Source organism: Bubalus kerabau, chromosome 8, assembly GCF_029407905.1.
Source record: "Bubalus kerabau isolate K-KA32 ecotype Philippines breed swamp buffalo chromosome 8, PCC_UOA_SB_1v2, whole genome shotgun sequence".
Lineage (NCBI taxonomy): Eukaryota > Metazoa > Chordata > Mammalia > Artiodactyla > Bovidae > Bubalus > Bubalus kerabau.
In genome coordinates this window covers 100380325-100395252 of record NC_073631.1, presented here as the reverse complement: position 1 = coordinate 100395252, position 14928 = coordinate 100380325, and the positions used below count along the sequence as shown (strand labels likewise).

General features: G+C 40.0%; 1 protein-coding gene across 11 annotated transcripts in view; it reads right to left on the bottom strand.

The window, feature by feature from the left end:
* The window catches only part of EXOC4 (exocyst complex component 4), an 804929-nt gene that overhangs the window by 681274 nt on the left and 108727 nt on the right, over positions 1–14928 (bottom strand). The gene's annotated exons all lie outside the window — the stretch shown is intronic.

Here is a 14928-nt window from a genome sequence, read left to right as displayed (position 1 = left end):
AGTCTTCCTATTCAGCAGAGCCTGGGAGTAAGAACATCAAGCTCTCTGAAGGGTTGTGAGGGTTGAAGGAAATCATGTATTTAAGGCTTGGCTCAGGTCATATCATTAGTGTATGTCGAGCTGAAATTTCCCGAAGCAACACTAGTATTTCCTATGACAGTCTGGTGTCTAATTCCATGGTTCTCCTGCTCATCAGAATAACCAGGAAGGTTTATTAAACACTGACTGCAGAGCCCCATTCCCCCAGAGTTTCTCAAGCAGTAAGGCTGGGATAGAGTCCTAGAACTCACACGTCTAACTAGCTCCCACGTGACGCTCATGAGGCTGGTCTGGGGACCACACTCTGAACTATTAGTCTGTCTAAAGTCATTTCTGATGCTACTGTCTACTCTAAGAAATTTTCTTAAGACTCCAGAGGGAGTCAGAATTGACTTACATTAAAAACCATAATAGTTTGCAAGTACATATGCAATAAAGAAGGAGGGGGAAAAACATCCACTGAGCTGGGACCTAAATAATCCCTAAAGAGAAAGTTTTGGTTCCCCCTGCCCCAACCAACAGCCTTTTTCATAAAATGTTAGCATAGTTTAATTCTGTACAAATCCCAAGTGATTCATGTCAGATTAACTCCCCACAGAAATGTAGGCAGAATGAACAGATGGCTTTTTCCTTTCTAAATACTGTGTGTATAACATACAATTTTTTTTTTTTACTTAAGCAGTAAAACTCACTGGCTCCAGAGTCACATAGGGTCTAAATAAAATAATCTAACTGCATTCACAACCACAATTCTGAGGTCCTATTCACTTGCTCCTTTAATGCTGTGAACTGCTCCTACCCTATCAGTTCTGAGTTGGCCATGGATGAAAGGAGTTGCAGTAGATATAAAACCAAGAGCATAATAAATATAAAGATGAGGGTTTTCCCAAGCTTTTCTGCCTGCCTCCAGGTTTTTATTTTCAAGAAAAGAGCACAGCTCTTCATGGCATACACTTTCTCATCTCTCTATTCCTCTGATTAATGATCCCAGAAGACAAACAGCAGCTCTTCATATATACTGGAATGGTGTTTATATGTAGGTAGAAAATTCTAAGAGTATTTTTTATTAAAAATGCAAACTTCCTTCCAAGTGAGCAATTTAAACATCCCTGTTTCATTTTAGGAATTTCACCTTTACCCTTCCCCAAGTAAATGGATTTTCATCATCTCCAATTGCTACCAGCTTAATATTTGGCAAATCTAATACAGTAATGTAAAGTTTAAAAATAAAATAAAATTAAAAAAAAAAAAAAGAAAAAAAAAAAAAAAGAAATACACCAAAACACTAAAAAAAAAAAAGACAGACAAAAGTACCACTCTTTGACCAGCAACAACATATAAAGACTTGGTGACCGTGGCAAAATTATACTAATTACCATAAACTAGCTGGGCACCTCCAAATTGAAGCTCTCAGAAGTAATTTACTACCATAAACTGACTCAATTATGGCAATTTTAATTTCATATTCTTGTAGTTCCTTTTGACCATTTTTCCCCTCTTGTAACTTTGCTGGTCTTTAAAAAGGGCACTGTCACCTCTGGCTGGATCTTTTTTAATGCTAGGTTTGTAACATTCTCTTGAAGCTTGAAATTAAAAAATTTTTTTGCCTACCAATTTAGTCCCTTCCCACTTGGCAAACATCTTTTGTGACTCTTGCATGGCTAATGGAGCTGAAAATTAAGATGACTTTTTTGTTTAATTCTTTGGTATGCCAAAGAATCATCAATAATGTTAGCACGGCTTTTTTCTGTATAGTGGCCCAGGAGTTAAAAGCCTTACATTTCTACAGCACCTCATCTCCTGGAGGACCACAGACCACTTCACAAACCACACTCTGTGGACACACCCCCATGCCACTCACTGGCAGCTGCCCCTAGCAAAATGCATACTCATATTAACTAGCATTTACTCAGAAGAATTTCATAATAGCAGCTCTAATGATTCTAAAGAAAGACTTAGCACTCAAAGAAGGCAATCACACACAAAACATATCACGGAAAGAAGTGGATTCAGTTTACAGCAAGCATGGTTCACTTACAGCAAGATATGAACAAGAACTTTCTTAATTTGGATAAGACAATCAAAACGAAAAATCAAACCGTAAAATCTTTTTTCCCCCAAAAGAACTAAGGGCAGTTTGGGGATCGTTTTGACATAACCAACTAGCAAAGGTGTCACCATTCTTCCAGAAGTATCATCAGTGCATGTGTCAGTCGCTCAGTCATGTCCGACTCTTTTTGAGACCCCATGGACTGTAGCCTGCCAGGCTCCTCTGTCTGTGGGATTCTCCAGGCAATAATGGAGTGGGTTGCCGTTTTCTCCTCCAGGGGATCTTCCCCACCCAGGAATCGAACCTGGGTCTCCTGCATTGCAGGCAGATTCTTTACTATCTAAGCCACCAGGGAAGCCCCTAAAAAGTATTGTCATAGTGAAAATCATGCTGATAAGCAAGCATTGTTATCTATGGGGTCAACCAAAAAGTTTGTTCAGGTTTTTCCACAGCATCCTACAGAAAAAACTCTAATGATCTTTTTGACCAACCCAATACTAACAAGCTGGTGATGCTCTCAATTATTAACAGTTTCTCTTGCAAACATTATTTCATGCCCCTTATGTGAAACCTGGAGCTATTCTGCCTGGTCAAGAGAAACCCCAGGGATGATTTCACTGCCATCCAATGAAGGAGAGGATGAACTGCTCTCCTGGGAACGCAGCAAGCAGTCTTTCAAGTCTTCGTCGTCACAAAGCTTTATGAGTCCTCTGCTATTAATACATGACTTTTAAATCTACAAAGTTCATCACAATTATAAAGCATTTAAAATTCAATCTTAGGACTTTCCTGGTGGTCCAGTGGTTGGGAATCTGCCTGCCAGTGCAGGGGGCACAGGTTTGATCCTTGACCCAAGAAGATTCCACATGCCACAGGGGAACTGAACCCGTGTACCACAACTACTGAGCCTGTGCTCCACAGCAAGAGAAGTCACTGCAGTGAGAAGTCCATGTGCCGCAACTCCACGTGCTGCAACCGGAGAAGGTCCACATGCAGCAACGAAGACCCAGTGCAGCCCAAATACATACATTAAAAAACATAAATAAAATACAATCCTAAAATCAACTCATCAGTTGATATGTATTGGATATCTACTATTCATTCATTCAAGAAATGTTAATTAGGTGCATACTGAACCAAATCTGGGGCAGGCGGGGAACTCACAGTTAATAAACAATAGTCCCACTCCTTCTCTCAAAAGGCTTAAAGACTAGTTGAAAAGGGAATTAAAAACTGAATGTGGGAAAGCACGGTGAGAAACTGAATGACGTATAAGAAATGATCCTCCAGAGGACTTCTACCTGACTGAAAAGATGTAGATTAAGCAAAGAAAAAATAGAGAAGTACAAGACGTGTTGAACAAGTAGTAACACAAGGGCAATGAGTTCTTGAAAGGAAATGCTCAGTGAATGCTTCCAGATAACATAGAGAAGACTGGAGTATATTAGAGAAGGTATTCAGGCATGAGGGCAAAGACAGTGGGAAGGATGTACAGGATCAACAGGTGTTGCTGTGAGAAGGGACAGTGTCATATTTGGAGGACAGAGAGAGACTAATTTAATTAGAATACAGCATCTCTATAGGACTTCCCAAATGGCTCAGTGGTAAAGAATCCACCTGCCATGCCAGGAAACTAAGAGACTTGGGTTCAGTCCCTGGGTAGGGAAGATCCCCTGGAGAAGGAAATGGCAACCCACTCTACTATTCTTGCCTGGAAAATTCCATGGACAGAGGAGCCTGGAGGGCTACAGTCCATAGAGTCGCAAAGGAGTCAGACATGACTGAGCACAGCACAGCACACAGGACAAGGGTAAACTAAAGAAGGAAAAACAGGCTTTGTGCAAATTGTGGGAGCACTTGAATGACTAAGAAAAAAGGAAAAAACCTTATGCACAACCTAACCAATACAAGGAAATGGATCATTTGTAATAAACCTAAATTTAATTTGCATTTCCAATTTGCTTCTTTTACTATACAATGATGCTACTACAGAGCACATGCACCACCACCATACCATAAGGAGTCAAGCTTTTCTTTTGGAGCCCTTAATCATCGAAAATCTTGGAATTATCACATTTGTACAGGATACAGGAAGAGTCTATGATCACCTGACCTGAATATCCCTTTTCCTTAAATTAAAATCCTGGGAAGAGCAGGTGGGATGGGACTGGTATTCACTCCTGAAGCTCTTCTACTCTTATGCACCCCAGGGAAGCCAGTTGGCAATCCTACAGGGTTATTAGGTGTCTCTAAAGAAGAGAGCACATACCTGACCCCATACCCAGCACCCCTCTCGATCAAAAATATCCGCCTCCAATGAGGGATCCTACTGACCTGCATCTCAAACAGAGGGGAGTAATTCTCTAAGATCAGGCGACTTTGTTGCTGGGTCAACCTCAGGGCAATGAATCTCCACTTTAGCTTATGTCAATCAGCAGAGCATCTAAAATGTGCCTGGGCGGAGGAAAACAAGAGGTGGTATTTCTTTCTGATCACAGCAGGTGAACAGATCATCAATCAGGACCCAGATTCAGAGAAGAAAGAAATAAAAGAGCTGCAGGGATGTTCAGTCTATTTCCCAACTGATACACATCCAGTTCTGTCAGGATCAAATGACCAATGAAATTCAACTCCACTTTCCTAGGGGACCATCCTACGGCCCAACAGTTCTCAGTGTAGAAATACCCCGACACGTCAGCTGACATTCTGAGTGTCTTTCTGCTGTGCTCATCTACACTACTGTGTTCACTTCACATTTGAATTTTTAAAAATCACTGTAAAGGTCTCACCCCCATTGTTCCCAAGTTCAACACCTGCATTCGAATTTCCAATCAAAAGCATCAGACCTACATCATCCATCGCAATTTTGTATTTCTTTTCTCACTATAAGCAGAGACTTCCATCCTTGTTGATCCTTTGATTAAAAACATGGTTGACTATAAACAAGTACTTAATTTTACTTTGGGGCCCTTTTTGATGATCTGCTCTCTGTGAAAACACTTGAGCAACCCCTCAAAAGTGCTCTGTATCAAATCAATGCCAACTATTGAAGGTCATGACTCCCTGAGTGACTAACTTCACAATGACGCTTGTTTCTTCAGTGTCATCCCATCTCTGAAAAGGTTAACCTCTGTTGGCTTCGGTGCTTGTTCCTAAACACGCCAGTTCTCCAGAAAGCACTGAAACGTGCCTCATCTCAAGTCCATCACTACAGACGCTTGGCTTGGGACTCCCACCCGTTTGTCTGTCATTCTGGTGCACACGTGCCTGACACTCAAGGCAGTAACCCAGATGCTATCTCCCTCAAACCGGGGAGATGGAGATGATCAGTCTCAGCTCCAGGAGGAGACACTGTTTCGTGCAGCATAGCCCAAAATAGCGCTGGCCTTTTTCATTGCCATATCACGCTGCTAACACATAACTAATGTGCTGTCATTTATCACCCCCGTGAAACTGGCTATTCCGTGCTGAGGTTTCGTCATCTGCTGCAGTTCACTTGGAGGCAGCCCTTGTTCTCCTTAGATGGAATCCTATCCCAAGTGTTGCATTTTGCTGTCATTGTTCACTTTTTATTTTTTAAAAATCCTTCAAAACTTTTAGGGAGCTCATCAAAAAAACTCATGCCACTCACTACTGTGCCAACAAAGACTTCTGGGAAGACCAGAAATACTTTAAAAAAAAAAAAATTGCACCTTTGAATGCTATACAACTGGCTATAATCTTAAGGATAAAATAACTTAAAACAATTCTGAAGACAATTCTTCTGTGAAGGGCTCAGGTTTTTTCCAGCACCTGAATGGTATTACAGGTATAGATTTGGCAGCCAAGCTGTATTCTGTCCATCCTTCTATAATTAAGCAAAAGTGTACATGACACATAGGTGGTGAATGAGATGCTGTAAAGCAGTTTGAGAGATCTCTGAGTAACAGCTTCTTAAGCTCCTTTAAGTCAGGCAGGACTTTTAATGATTATATTTACTTTTTGTGGCTCCCCATTAACCACATTCCCTAGAGTTCTGGTGGATCTGAGAGAAGAAACAGGGGACATATCAGGAAACTCTTGGTGCCAGTCTCACAAAGTCATGATGTAGCCACGGTATAGGCTGGTCCAGGGATTATGAGGGAAATGAACCTCAAATCACCCCAACTCCAAGGTCTCTTCCTAATGGCTGGCCCAATGGACTTTTTGTCCTGCTTGCTTTGCTTGTTCACTTCCTCTGGGGGTCACTTGCAGGTCTGTTAAAACAGGCTTTTATTCTCTCTCCAAGTTGTCTGTCCACATCCCCTAAGGAATGGCCAGATCCTGAAAGCCACCATCTCTAATAAGAACAGCATTTGGGTCCTGCTCAAAAGTTGCCACTGTATCAACCACACATAATGGAAAAATGCAGACACAAAGAAAGGCAAAATGTGGTATCACTGTTAAGAAGCCTCAATCTCTAGGAACTATAACGTATGCTGGTTGGAGCAACATTGGAGAGCTGATTAAACTGATGGACTACCAAAGGAAAGTAGGGCTTCCCAGGTGGGACAATGGTAAAGAATCTGCCTGCCAATGCAGGAGACACACGGTTGATCTCTGAATTGGGAAGATCCCCTGGAGAAGGAAATGGCAACCCACTCCAGTATTCTTGCCTAGAAAATTCCATGAACAGAGGAGTCTGACGGGCAATGGTCCATGGGATCACAAAAGAGTTAGACATGACTGAGCACGCACACATGCACCAAAGGAAAATAGTCCCTGCTTCACTCTTACACTCATGAGCTTCTGCTGCTAAGTCACTTCAGTTGTGTCCGACTCTGTGCAACCCCACAGACTGCAGCCCACCAGGCTCCCCCGTCCCTGGGATTCTCCAGGCAAGAATACTGGAGTGGGTTGCCATTTGAGCTGGTCCATTAGTATAAATTCAGCTATTATCCTGGAGAAGGCAATGGCACCCCACTCCAGTACTCTTGCCTGGAAAAGCCCATGGACGGAGGAGCCTGGTAGGCTGCAGGCTACCTGCATGAGTATCACTTCTCATTTTCATGCATTGGAGAAGGAAATAGCAACCCACTCCAGTGTTCTTGCCTGGAGAATCCCAGGGATGGAGGAACCTAGTGGGCTGCCATCTATGGGGTCAGAGTCGGACACGACTGAAGTGACTTAGCAGCAGCAGCAGCTATTATCCACAGGCAGACAGAGGGTCCCTAAATTTCTATCTCCCACCCTAAGCTCTCCCCTAGCCTCCAGTGTCCCATCTCTAGTTGCCTGAAACACAATTCTATGGGGATATTCTGTTAACGCCTCACATTTAACAAGCACAAAGCACTATCTTCTTGATCCTAATTCCCAACCACACAGGTTCAGAACTTCACCCTAATTTGAGACTCTCCATTTCTTAGAGTCAATGTTAAAACGCTCAGAAAATTCACTCTTTCAAAATCTCTCTTAGCTCTGTGTTCTTTCTCTTCAAGGGCCCTGCCCTAGTCTAGCCCCTCCTTCTTGTATTGATTGAACTTGCCTTCTAATTGGTTATCTCTCCATCCATTTCCTTCTCCAGTGATTCACTGTGAACGCTGCTGCCAGAAAACTCTTCCTAAAAATACTACTTTCACCATTTCACTCTTCTACTGAAAAAGTATAACATCAACCATCATCTATGAAGTAATCATGCCCTGCTCAAAACAATTTAAATCTGATGAAGCCTCTTGACCTAAGTTAGGAACATCAATAAATAGCAAAAGACACCATGGGGAAGCAATCACTAAAAGCCAGAATGTAGGAAATTCTACAGGACAAATGATCTGGCTTTGTCAATAAATAAATTTCAAGAGGTAAAAATGAGATGGACAGGAAATTATACACTAAAAGAGTTTCAAGAAACTTAATAAGCACACTGTTGTGTTTAAACCTTATTTGAATCCTGATTCAGACAAACTGTAAAAAACATACAATTAGGACATTTGAGAAATGGGAAATGTGAACACTGACTGGATATCTGATAGTAAGAAAATTATGCCTTTAGGTATGATTATGGTTTTTAAAAGGAGACCTTATCTTTCTGAGGTTCACACTGGACTACAGATAAAACAATATGCTCTCTAGGACTTTTTTAAAATAAGGGAAAGGGAAATGGGCAGGGGTAGAAATGAGACAACAGGACTATATATTGGTAGCATTGGAAACTGTGAAAATGTGACCATGGGTGCATGGGGGTTCGTTATACACTTCTTTGTATTTCTGAATAGGTTTGATGTTTTCCATAATAAAAACAAAATAAAACAAAAAAAATTGTAATGGCAGCCTATGGCCAAAAGAGGCAAGTCCAAATTGCCCAGTCTCTATTATTTAAAGATCTCTATGGCAGTCAAAATTATTCAAACTTATTTTTGGTAACACTTTCCAAAACTGATCCAAAAAAACCTCCATTCTTCCTAGCCCTCTATAATACTATGTGTATTACGTATTCAAGCCTAATCATGTTTGGATGTTCCAAATCTCTCCTTGCCCGTGAGCTCAAGTACTTTAACCCATTCTGACCTCTTCCTCTGTGATCTTCTCTGAAATTTTTCCCTGGGACCATAAATAGCTCTGTATTATTGTTAGTTATGTTTTTGTCCCAGCTCCTCGCAAAACTGATTTCATAAACTTCTTTTACCTATACATCTTAAAAGAGAACTTTTCCCTTAGTTAACAACAACAAACTTCCATTAATATAAACCTGAAAAACTTATATAAGTAATAAATAGAGGTGGGGAGAGAAGAAACAAAACATCTGTTTCTTGTGTTTGCTGTCTTTGGGCTACTAAATAAGTAAAGTTGACCAAAATCTCAAATGGAGATTACAGCACAGTCATTTAGTTTTCCTTTCCCCTTTAAAGTGTTTAGATATTAAACCGCATTTTCCTGTCTTTATGGAGCTTCAACATGCTATCATTATTTACTTCATAGAACACACACTCCCTCCTAAACATGCCACAGTGGCACCTCTTTCCAAATAAAACTAAACTCACTTCTTACAAACTTCTCCCAGCCCTTAAGACTTGTCTCCTAACAGTCTGGGTTTTAATATGACCACATCTATAACTACTTGCTTATCGTAGCTCTTGACCAGATTGTGCACTAGAATCAGCTGGAATTCTATTAAAAGAGGCTTTGTAGATGTAGGATCCACAGGTCATTCTGATTGGGAGGAAGGTTCAATGACTACTAATACTGTGACTACTAAGATACTCAGAACATTCGGGTTATCTAAACTGAAGCCACCGGCAAAAAACGTAAATGAGATCATTTTTTTGACCCTATAGGGTAAAGCAACGGCTTAAACCAATTTTAGTGAACTTAACAAAATATCTGGCATTTTAGGATTGGAAAAGCCAAATCTCTATTCACTGACTGATATCCACTGAAACTTGAAATCCTTAATTTTCACAATCTGAAAACATGTATACATATACAGGTATAAATAAAATTTCTTTACATACACTTAGTAAAATTCCTAATAAGACATATCCCTCAACCCAAAATCTTTCAAAATACAAGAACTAAAATCATTTTGACTAAATGAGTCAACTAAAAATATCATAGGTTTTCCAGTTGAATGTCAACATGTCAAAGTCCAAGCCAAGGTAGGCATTTAAATCACTGACTGAAACATTTTCAAAGAAGGCCAGGGCAAGCTGAGTTCTACATATGACTCTTTGGTGCTGTAACGGAGCCTTGAACTTGTGCAACCGCCATAAATGCACTGGGAACCAGAGGCATCTCCCTGGCTGCCCAGCACTTTCTGCTTTCAGTAATGAGCATAAAACAACCTACCGAGAGTCCTAGGCAATGGAAACTGACTTAAATTTAGAGGAAGATTTCTACTTTAACTTTCACATGTCAACTGCATTCCATTCATCGGGCAGCACACTATCCATTGACAAGACAGAACAAACATCCCAGCACCTTTCTGAAGACTCAATGGCCTGGCTGACAGCATGTCTTTAATATGCCACTCAAAACAGCGGCTATCAAAGAGCTTTAAAGGCTGAGAAATGAAGAGAAACTATTTCTGCAAGAATAATCTCACAAGTTATCTGGCCTAAAATACTTGGGGGCGGGAGGGGAACCTAGTTTTCCTCTAAGAGAAATAGAAGAATCATCAGCTAACCAAAATATCAAATGAAATAAAAATCTAAGAATAACCTAGTTTCAGACGTGGATTCAAAATAGAAATTGCATTTGTCCCCTTGAAAAACCCTCCAGGTCATGGGTCAGTACCAATACGATTTGTGGATTTTCATACCTGACAGCAAACCTCAAGTTCTCTCTGCAGGAGGGTAGTTTTATCACTAAACATTTCAGTGGCAGTTAATGAAAGTAAGATGATGTTCCGTTCTGTCTCTGTTCATTTCCAGAAAGAGAGATCGGGGCGCTGTAAAGTGAAGTGTCTTGTGGTGTCACCGCCCCTGGCTCGACAGTGTGATTACAACCCCCTGCTTCCATCTGCACAACACTGCCTGGTACATCCAGGGCTTGCTTACACACATAAGCTAACAATGACAAAGCAAGCAGTTTTGTTTTGAAAAGAGATGAGGGAAAAAATGAGTTGTTGTTATTTTTTTTCCAGAATCAAAACACTTGAAAGATATGTTTGTTCAAAGTGATCCTCTTCTTTCCTCTGTTAAATCCCACAAGAAATGGAGTATTTTGTGTTTCTAGTATACCGCAGTCTTACACACTTAAAAATGTGCAGTCAATGGTATGACAGGCATGTCATCAAGCAGGTGACATTTGGGAAGGTGCTGCTGCTGCTCAGAGGGACAAAAACACGTATTTCTATTATCACAGTTTCAAAAAGAGTGTAAAATTGAAAAGGGAGTTCAACCTTGTGTGGTCACAGAGCCGACACCAGGAGAAGACGCTGACACCGTTACTGTGACGGCTACAGCCTTGTCTCCACGCACGGCTGTCTCCAGACACAAACACACTGAGACAAATGAGCCTTCCAACTACATGACGGACTCTGCCTGCCAGGGACAGCCCAGGTTCCAGTGCAGAAAGGCTGCCAAAGTCTCTACATGATCAAAAATTGTTTTCTTTTCCAAGATTTAATACACAAAAGAGCATCTGAATTTTTCAGCAAGAAACACTTTCTGTTCAAAGAAACACTGAAATTCGAACTCTATAACACTTGAAACTCCATTTATATGATCCCGTCACCTTCATTCATGTGGGTACATGCTTAACTGCATGCATCCATGGTTCTCAACTTTGTCTGTTCTCCAGGAATGATCTTAACCTAAAGAGCATTCCACCAACAAGTGTAAGAAAACTAAATTGGCCCTAAGCTCCAATACTTTGGTCACCTGATGAGAAGAGCCAACTCACTGGAAAAGACCCTGATGCTGGGAAAGATCGAGAGCAGGAGAAGGGGCGACAGACAATGAGAGCACACAGTTGGCCCCAATAGCTTAAACACTAAAACATCACTAAAATACCTGTCATACGAAGAAGCAGCAAAAGCTAACTACATGGTTTTAGAGTTCCCAAAAGACTCCTAAAGGTTTACAAATCTTTCTCTCTTCACTGTACTCCTCTAACATGCTCCATGAAAGCCTGTTGTTTACTCCACCATAAGACATCTCAAATAATATAACCCACTGACTCTCCATTAGCATACAAAATGCTAATAGTAGCCTTGCTTTAGTCTCCAGCCACTACACCCAGGCCTTTCAATGCTACCTTATTAATCCAACTTCATCTCACTACACGCCAGTCAAAATCCACCATGGGCCAGTATCACCTAAAACAAAGGTCCTCAAACTTGGACACGCATATAGGTCACCTGAAAGGATTATTAAAATACAGAATGTACGGCCACACCCCTAGACTTTCTGATTCAGTAACTACGAAGTTGGAATAAAAATCTGCATTTTTAACATGCTCCCAGGTAACACGGATACTGCTGGTCCAAGAAGCATACTTTGAGAACCACTGGCCCAAAGCAACAGTTCCCAATTACAGGATCTCAAACAAATGAATCACCTTAGGAGCTGAAACAACAACCCCACAAAATCCAGTGCTTATCCACAGTGATTCTTATTCAGAAGGTCAAGGATGGGACTAGGTATCAAACTGGAGGTAAATTTTCCTGACCTTTCAAGATGATATACACTGATTTCTGTCTGGCTTGTACTATTTCTGATGAGAAGTTAGTGGAAAAAAAAAATTTTTTATCACTGCTTCCCTACAGGCAATGTGTCCTTTTTTCCTCTGGCTACCTTGCAGATTTTTTCTTTGCTTTTCTGATACCTGATGATAATATGTCTAGGTATGGTATTCTTTGTGTTAATCTTCCTTGTGATTTGTTGAGCTTCTTGTATCTGTGGGTTTATGTTTTTCAACAAATTTAGAAATTTTGGGTCACTGTCTCTTCCAATAACTGACTGCCCCAATCTCTCTCCCCACTGTCTGTACCTGCAGCCACACAAATGTTGGATTCCATGATATTGTCCCATAGGACATTATGGCTTTGTTCACTTTTCTCTTCAGTCTATTTTCTCCCTGTACTTTAGTTTTGGTTGGTTTTGATAGATTTTTCTTGAAGTTTTCTGATTCTTTCTTCTACAGCATGCAATCTGTGGCTAAATATATCTGGTATATTTTTCATTTCAGATATTAATCTTTATCACATTTTAAAAATTCTGGTGATGAGTCATATTTTTTGGCTTTTTTGCAAGTATAATAATTGTATGCTGGACAACATGGTGAATCATTATTGAGAATCTGGATTAGGTTACTTTAGAGTCAGTTTTGTTCTGGCAGGCGGTGAATTCACGAGTGGATAGGCTAACACTGTAGAAACCTGGTTTGGAGCTTTATTATGTCAAAGTATAGTATCCCTTACTATATGGTTAGATTAACCCAAGTCTTAACACATAACCTTTCTGGGGACATCTGAAAGCACAGGATGTTCACCAAGTTCTCCTTACACTGGCTGGTCTGAATTCCAATGCTTCCCAGCATTTGGCAACTTGTGCAATTTCCATTCAGCTCGCAGTCCCATGATAGGTATTTGCCACGCCTTGGAGTGTGTGAAACTTCATCTCTGACCAAAGGCTCAATAGCACTCTTTTCAGATTTCTGGGGCTCCTTCACTCTGCAATTCCCTTTCCTTTGGTATCCTAATCCACAAACTGCAGCTGCCTCCACATCCCTAAAACCTGACCTCTGCTTCATCTGCTTAGAGTCTGCTAATGTCTGTTCTCTTTCCTATGTCACAGTTTGGAAAGCATCCCCAGAGAAGAAGCTGGGATGAAAGTGAAACTGACCTCATGTATTCTCTTCTCGTAACTAACATTCTGATTACCTGAGTCCATCCAGTTTTCAAGTCACTTTGGGTAGGAGGTAACCTCATCATGGACAGAACTAGGTGAATTTAATTCTATTTTTGAAACAGCTTTAAAAATCTATTATCTTGACAACTATACATCAATAAAAATTAATTTTAGAAAATCTACTGTCTTATCCTTAAAATAAGTATGTAACCTGAAAAGCTTATGTTTCCATGACAGATGAACAAACCAAGACATAAAATATTAAATAACTAGTTTCTGAGAAATAAAGATATTTTATCCAATACACAAATATTCAACAAGCACCTACTATGGTTGCATGGTAATCAACATAGCAGCAAAACAAACTCAAGGAATATAGTTGCAATCTATATTCTTTCTACTGAACCATCAATAAAGCACAGACTACATCCAAAAAACTGTCTAACGAATGAATAACCGGGAATCAATCAATCTACCAAGAGCATGCCTATACTCTCGAAAATGAATACAATTTACATTCATGATTTATTTTTTCCTGCAAAGACTCCTATTTGCTATGCAAATAATTTCATTTCTACATAGTTACATTTTTCAGTTCCCTGTATATACTTATTCTTTTTCCTATTAGTAGATGATGTCTAACCAAGTCACTTCTATTGAGCTATGTCAAATTTGTTTCAGCTAACTCTTAATTGTATTTCTCATTTTCATCTGACCAAATCAAATACATTTTCCTGGCTCATGGAGAGAAAATATAATAAAATTTCTAAATACCACCTCTGCAGCATCACACCAAACACTAATATCATTGCTCCGATCATCAACAAACCAAAGTGATACATTTATACTTTACAGGTTTATCTTCATCTCTCAGTATAAGCTCTTGACCTGTCTTTTACCCCAACATATTCAAGAGCTGACTATACGAAAAATGGTCATAAAATTAAGCTACATGTATGTTTATAAAACAGTGTTTAAGAACATTTTCATACTGATTACATAAACATATGATTAATTCCACCAAAGTAACATACATTACAACAGGAAGTCAAATACTATAGATTCCTGATTGCTACATATTAAGAATGTCCCAATTTTAAAGTCTGGCCAAATTGAATCATGTAAAATATCATGTATGAAACGAGTTGCCAGTCCAGGTTCGATGCACGATACTGGATGCTTGGGGCTGGTGCACTGGGACGACCCAGAGGGATGGTATGGGGAGGGAGGAGGGAGGAGGGTTCAGGATGGGGAACACATGTATACCTGTGGCGGATTCATTTTGATATTTGGCAAAACTAATACAATTATGTAAAGTTTAAAAATAAAATTAAAAAAAAAAAATTAAAGTCTGGCCAAAAAAACGTTGTTTTAAAGGTATTTTGAAGATGACAGAACTCCATAACATTAGCAACCATCACCTTTAAATAGAAACACGACATTCTCACTCTGTTTATGAGTAAGGAAATATTTTAGGTGGCTGGTTTTTTTATGTTCCTACCTGTTATTCTGATCAAGATGGCACCCTCTGTC